Raw genomic sequence first — 7,660 nt, 5'->3', positions numbered from 1 at the left:
AAATTGCACATTCATTTTCATGTATAAATGGGAGTGGGCAATCAAAATGATGAGTTCAAGTATGGACACCCCAGGACAAAACCATTGTTTGAGGGGCAGTCCGGAGCTCAGAAAGAGAAAAATAATTTTGCTCAAACAGGTGGAGGCAGAAGGATTTGGAGGCATGATAGCACAGTGGTTAGCACCGTTGCTTCACAGCGTCAGGATCTCAGGTTCTATTCCGGCTTGGGTCACTCTCTGTGCGGAGTCTGCACGTTCTCCTCGTGTCCGCATGAGTTTCCTCCGGGTGCTCCGGTTTCCTCCCACAAGTCCTGAAAGATGTGCTGCTAGGTGAATTGGACATTCTGAATTCTCCCTCAGTGTACCTGAGTGTGGTGACTAGGGGCTTGTCACAGTAACTTCATTGCAGTGTTAATGTAAACCTACTTGTGACAAGCATAAAGATATTTATTATTATTATTAAGCCAGCAGGAGAGGTAATGAAAAGCCGCCACATAGACAGGCTTTGGGAAAGGGGTCTGAATTAGCTACATTAACAACAAGAATATGTACTCTAAATGTGAGTATCATTGTTGCCTGCCTGCATAAGTGGAGTTCAGAGCCGTATGTTCATTTTACGTGCTGTTTAATGGGAAATCGTGGGCACGATTCTCCACTCCCACGCCGGTTGGGAGAATCGCCTGGGCCGCCAAAATTTCCGGGGACGCCGGTCCGACGCCCTCCCACGATTCTCCCAAGCGGCGGGAACGGCCCGGTCGAGTTTCGCGGGCCGCAGGCGGAGAATCGCCGGAGACACCCAAAATAGCGATTCTCCGGCACCCCCGCTATTCTGAGGCCCGGATGGGCCGAGCGGCCAGGCCAAAACGGCGGGTTCGCCCCGGTGCCGTCCACACCTGGTCTCTGCAGTCGTGGGCGGTGCGTGAACGCTGGGGGGGGCGGCCTGTGGGGGAGCGAGGGGGGATCCTGCACCGGGCTTCACCTGGAATGTGGGGTGGCCCGCGATCGGTGCCCACCGATCGTCGGGCCGTCCTCTCTGAAGGAGGACCTCCTTCCTTCCGTGGCCCCGCAAGATCCGTCCCCCATCTTCTTGCGGGGCGGACTTAGAGAGGACGGCAACCCGCGCATGCGCGGATGGTGCCCGTTATGCGGCGCCGGCCGCGTCATCTATGCGGCGCCGCTTTTACGCGGGCGACAAGGCCTGGCGCGGGTAGATGACGCGGCCCCGATCCTGGCCCATTGTCAGGGCCTGAATCGGTCGGGACCGGGGCCGTTCCGCGCCGTCGTGAACCTCGCGGCCTTCACGACGGCGCGGCCACTTCGGCGTGGGAGTGGAGAATCCCGCCCCGTATGTTAGGGTTAATGCAGACTGTAGCGCACAAAGACTCACGAGAGATGAATGAAGTCGATGAGGCTTTATTAAGTGTGACTTGTTCCCCGCAGTTCAGTAACAGACTGGCCTGCGGGGGAGAACTCCTGGTTCTTATACTCCGCCTTCAGGGCGGAGCTAGAGGTCAACAGCCAACCAGGACCCGGGATCTGTCAGCCAATGACATCACGGCTTCACAGTCCCACATGACCCCTACTGCATACTACCACATTCACCCCTTGTTAAAAATGAACCCGGCGGGGTGGTGCTTCGCATGGTGGTAAGGGTTTACAAGGCTGGTCCTGGGAGGAAAACTTTTGCATGTCATCACAGTATGTACAGGGTTTTTTTTTTGTTTTGCACTATTTACAGTGGTCGTAAGGGGGAAAAGAAAAAAGTTCTCGTTAAAGTCCACAACATTGTAGTGTTACATCCGTGCCACGAGTCGGTCGGGCGGTCTGGTCGTCCTTGTCGATCGCCTCGGCCCCGGTGGTGGTGCTTGTTCCCGTGTTGTCGTCTCCGGGAGCCTTACGGTTTCTGCTTCAGCTTCACTTCTGGTCGGACCTGGGAGGAGGACCGATCCTCCCGGGAAGGGGGCGGTGGCGGGGTGCGCCGGTGGCAGGGAGGGGGTGATTGGTGTCGGGGGGGTGTGCGTGTTGCCGGCGGGCGCCAGATCTCGCAGGGAGACCGTGTCCTGTCGGCCGTCGGGGTACTCCACGTAAGCGTACTGCGGGTTCGCGTGGAGGAGGTGAACCCTCTCGACCAACGGGTCCGACTTGTGCGCCCGCACATGTTTTCGGAGCAAGATAGGTCCTGGGGCCGCCAGCCAGGTCGGCAGCGACGTTCCAGAGGAGGACTTCCTGGGGAAGACAAGGAGGCGCTCATGAGGCGTTTGGTTAGTGCTAGTACACAGTAGCGACCGGATGGAGTGGAGAGCGTCTGGGAGGACCTCCTGCCACCGTGAAACTGGGAGGTCCCTGGACCGTAGGGCCAGTAGGACGGTCTTCCAGACCGTGCCGTTCTCCCTCTCTACTTGCCCGTTCCCCTGGGGTTTGTAGCTGGTCGTCCTGCTCGAGGCTATACCGTTGTTGAGCAGGAACTGGCGCAGCTCGTCACTCATGAAGGAGGACCCCCTGTCGCTGTGGACGTATGCGGGGCAACCGAACAGTGTGAATATGGTGTTAAGGGCTTTAATGACTGTGGCCGCTGTCATGTCAGGGCAGGGGATGGCGAAGGGGAAACGGGAGTACTTGTCCACCACATTCAGGAAGTATGTGTTGCGGTCGGTGGAGGGGAGGGGCCCTTTGAAATCCAGACCAAGGCGTTCAAAGGGACGGGAAGCCTTGATCAGGTGCGCACCATCCGGCCTAAAAAAGTGCGGTTTGCACTCTGCGCAGATGTGGCAGTCCCTTGTGACTGTACGGACCTCCTCTAAAGAGTATGGGAGATTGCGGGACTTTATAAAATGGTAGAACCGAGTGTCCCCCGGGTGGCAGAGGTCCTCGTGGAGGGTTTGGAGGCGGTTAATTTGTGCGTTGGCACATGTGCCGCGGGATAGGGCATCGGACGGCTCGTTCAGCTTTCCGGGACGGTACAGGATCTCATAGTTGAAGGTGGAGAGCTCGATCCTCCACCTTAAGATCTTTTCGTTTTAATTTTGCCCCGCTGTGCATTATCGAACATGAAGGCTACCGACCGTTGGTCCGTGAGGAGAGTGAATCTCCTGCCGGCCAGGTAATGCCTCCAATGTCGCACAGCTTCCACTATGGCTTGGGCTTCCTTTTCCACTGAGGAGTGGCGGATTTCTGAAGCGTGGAGGGTTCGGGAGAAAAAGGCCACGGGTCTGCCCACTTGGTTATGGTGGCCGCTAGAGCTACATCAGAGGCGTCGCTCTCGACCTGGAAGGGGAGGGACTCGTCGATGGCGCGCATCATGGCCTTTGCGATATCCGCTTTGATGCGGCTGAAGGCCTGGCAAGCCTCTGTCGACAGAGGGAAAGTCGTGGTCTGTATTAGGGGGCGGGCCTTGTCTGCGTACTGGGGGACCCACTGGGCGTAATATGAAAAGAACCCCAGGCAGCGTTTTAGGGCTTTTGAGCAGTGAGGGAGGGGAAATTCCATGAGGGGGCGCATGCGTTCGGGGTCGGGGCCTATTATCCCATTGCGCACTACATATCCCAAGATGGCTAGCCGGTTTGTGCTGAAAACGCACTTGTCCTCGTTGTATGTGAGGTTCAAGGCTTTAGCGGTCTGGAGGAATTTTTGGAGGTTGGCGTCGTGGTCCTGCTGATCGTGGCCGCAGATGGTTACGTTGTCGAGATACGGGAACGTGGCCTGCAACCCGTGTTGATCAACCATTCGGTCCATCTCTCGTTGGAAGACCGAGACCCCGTTTGTGACGCCAAATGGGACCCTTAGGAAGTGGTATAATCGCCCGTCTGCCTCGAAGGCTGTGTACTTGCGGTCACTTGGGCGGATGGGGAGCTGATGGTAGGCGGACTTGAGGTCCACGGTGGAGAAGACCTTATATTGGGCAATCCGATTGACCATGTCGGATATGCGGGGGAGAGGGTACACATCTAGTTGTGTGTACCTGTTGATGGTCTGGCTATAGTCTATGACCATCCTTTGCTTCTCCCATGTCTTTACTACTACCACCTGTGCTCTCCAGGGACTATTGCTGGCCTGGATTATGCCTTCCTTCAGTAGCTGCTGGACTTCGGACCGAATGAATGTCCGGTCCTGGGGGCTGTACCGTCTGCTCCTAGTGGCGACGGGTTTGCAATCCGGGGTGAGGTTTGCAAACAAGGATGGGGGCTCAACCTTGAGGGTTGCGAGGCCGCAGATAGTGAGTGCGGGTATGGGGCCGCCGAATTGGAAGGTTAGGCTCTGCAGATTGCACTGGAAGTCTAATCCCAGTAATGTGGGCGCGCAGAGTTGGGGAAGGATGTAGAGCCTGTAGTTTCTAAACTCCCTCCCTTGCACCGTTAGGGTTACTATGCAGAAGCCTTTAATCTGTACGGAGTGGGATCCTGCAGCTAGGGAAATCTTTTGCGCACTGGGACGGATGGTCAAAAAACAGCGTCTTACCGTGTCGGGGTGGATGAAGCTTTCTGTGCTCCCGGAGTCGAGCAGGCATGGTGTCTCGTGGCCGTTTATCAGCACCGTTGTTGTCGTCGTCTGGAGCGTCCGGGGCCGTGCTTGGTCCAGCGTCATTGAGGCCAGACGTGGTCGTAGTGCTTGAGCGTCTTCCTCGAACCCCGTGGAGCCGTCGACACTGGGGTCCGTTGTTGCCGTCCAAGATGGCGGCGGGGTTGAACAAAATGGCCGCCCCCATGCATCGCACATGGCTGGGGGGTCACAAGATGGCGGCGGGGTGGACAAAATGGCCACCCCCATGCGTTGCACAGGGCTGGGGGGTCCCAAGATGGCGGCGCCCCTCCTCCCCTCGTGGTGGCCGGGACCCAAAATGGCGGCGCCTGCGGGTCGCACATGGGGCGCTGGGGGGGTTGGGGAGCGTTTGAAACGCGCAGGACTCCTTGTTCTCCGGGGACAGCGGTGGCCGGGACCCAAAATTGCTGCGCTTGCGGGTCGTACATAGGGCACTGGGGGGGTTGGGGAGCATTAGAAACGCGCAGGACTGCTTCTTCTCCTGGGACAGCGGCGACCTCCCGGGACCGGCACACAGCCGCGAAATGGCCCTTTTTCCCGCAGCTTTTGCAAATCGCTGGGCGGGCCGGGCAGCGCTGCTGGGGGTGTTTCGCCTGGCCGCAGAAATAGCAACGGGCTCCCCCGGGACGACTTGGGGAGCCTGTGGGGTGGGGGGGGCGGTTTGTCGCGACGGGGGTCCACGGAGCCCAAGGGGCTGCCGCGCGGTCGGGGCCGTACGCGCGGGCGTTTCGCGCGGCTACATCCAGGGAGGCTGCAAGGGCCCGTGCCTCTGAGAGTCCCAGCGACTCTTTTTCCAAAAGTCTTTGGCGGATTTGGGGAGAGTTCATACCTGCGACAAAAGCATCGCCCATCAATCGTGTTTACCGGCGGGCAGCTGCAGGCCCGTCCCAAAATTAGCAGCGCGGCGTAGAATTCGTCCAGCGATTCTCCGGGACTTTGCCGTCTCATTGCGAGTTGGTAGCGTGCGTAGATCTGGTTCACTGGGCGAATATAGATGCTCTTTAGTGCTGCGAACGCCGTCTGGAAATCCTCTGCGTCTTCGATGAGAGGGAAAATTTCCGGGCTTACCCTCGAGTGCAGGACCTGTAGTTTCTGGTCTTCTGTGACCCGGCCGGGGGCCGTTCTGAGGTATGCTTCGAAACAAGTGTTTGAAAACTGCTGCTGAGTTCACTGCGTTGGGGTTGATCCTCAGGCATTCCGGGATGATCCTGAGCTCCATAGTCCTTTAAGCACGCTTAATAAATTGTAGCGCACAAAGACTCACGAGAGACGAATGAAGTCGATGAGGCTTTATTAAGCGTGACTTGTTCCCCGCAGTTCAGTAACAGACTGGCCTGCGGGGGAGAACTCCTGGTTCTTATACTCCGCCTTCAGGGCGGAGCTAGAGGTCAACAGCCAACCAGGACCCGGGATCTGTCAGCCAATGACATCATGGCTTCACAGTCCCACATGACCCCTAATGCATACTACCACACAGACACGTAAGCTATCCTTGTTAGGTTTGAAATTCAAAAGTTTTTTTTTTTTTCTTTTTTATTAAAGTTTTGTTTGTAAAATAACCAAGCCCTATTTCTATGCAATCTCTCCTGGAGTGAATCGACCTCTCTGCACAGTCTTAAAATAAAAAAAACCATTCCTGTTCTGGTTCAGTATCTTAGCCACTTTTGGGATCTGAGCAGACGTCAGTAAGAGTGGGTAAGCTAAAGGTAAAGTTGCCATAGTGTGTTGTCTTGATCAATCTATTTAAATAATACTGTTCACAGTCTATCTTGTATATTAGCTGCCTGAACATAATGCTCCCTCGAGCAACATCACCAAAATAGATTATCTGGTAATTTATTCATTGCTGCTTGTGAAATCTTGCTGTGTGAAAATTGGCTGCTGCGTTTGGTACTTTACAACAGTGACTGCACTCAATTAAAATATTTAATTTGCTGTAAAGTACTATGAGGCATCCTGGGGCGACACAGTAGTTAGCATTGCTGCATCACAGCGCAAGGGACCCAGATTCAATTCCAACCTTAGGTGACTGAATGGAGTTTCACGTTCTCCCCATGTCTGTGTGGGTTTCCTCCAGGTGCTCTGGTTTCCTCCCACAGTCCAAAGATATGCAGGTTAGGTGGATTGACTATGCTAAATTGTCCCTTAGTGTCCAAAGGGTTAGATGGGATTAGAGGGATAGGGCAGGGGAGTGGGCCTATATAGGGTGGTCCTTCAGAGGGTTGGTGCACACACGATGGGCCGAATGGCCACTTCTGCGCCGAAGGATTTCTATTGTGAAAGATGCTGTATAAATTCCAATCTTTATTTATCCTCTATGCTTTGACATTTGGATTTTTTTCTATCAATAAACAATTGTTTTTGTGTATTGAATGGAATTTATACAATTTACAACATGGAAACAAAACTTTCAGATAAACCACATGAGAAGATAGTTGCAATTTTATTTTTAACTATGCTGTTCCCATATCCCTTCAACCAGTTTTCTTATATCCACCTAACCCAGTGGTCTCCAAACTTTTTAAGCACAAGATCATTTTTAGAATCTAAATGCAGCACAAGATCTACCCTTAAAAATGTGACTACTAAAACTCCCCAAACTGTATACTATGCATAAAACTCATCTATTCTTAGTGTGACATATATGCTTGCACACTATCTGTGAGTGCTGTGAAGTACAGGTCGTAATTTGGGATGGCCAGTCTCATACAGTCCATCAGATGAGCAACTGTGAGATGAGTGTAAGACTGGGGCGCGATTCTCTGGATGCGATGTGCTTGGGCGAGAGAACAACGCAGCCAGAGTATCCCGGGAGCATCCTCCCGTGGGCTTCCCGGCAATCTCCAGGACCCGCGGGATTCACCCAAGTCCCACGAGGCGTCGGAATTGGAACGCGGCCTAAACGGGGTGGGACCAGACAGTGCTCACTAAAGTAGGTCGCAAACCTACTTAAGGCCTACCTACCCGTGTCTAACAGCTTCACTCGATTGACCAGCCTCCCCAGGGAGGCTGCAGCCAGACGCCGATCAATGCTGGTCCACAAGAATGGCCCACCCTTTGGAACGTTGGCACCTTGGCACTGCCCGACTGGTACCTTGGATAGCAGTGGGGAACTCCCTGAAAA

Source organism: Scyliorhinus torazame, chromosome 3 (assembly GCF_047496885.1).
Source record: "Scyliorhinus torazame isolate Kashiwa2021f chromosome 3, sScyTor2.1, whole genome shotgun sequence".
Lineage (NCBI taxonomy): Eukaryota > Metazoa > Chordata > Chondrichthyes > Carcharhiniformes > Scyliorhinidae > Scyliorhinus > Scyliorhinus torazame.
Note: the sequence above shows the minus strand (reverse complement) of the source record.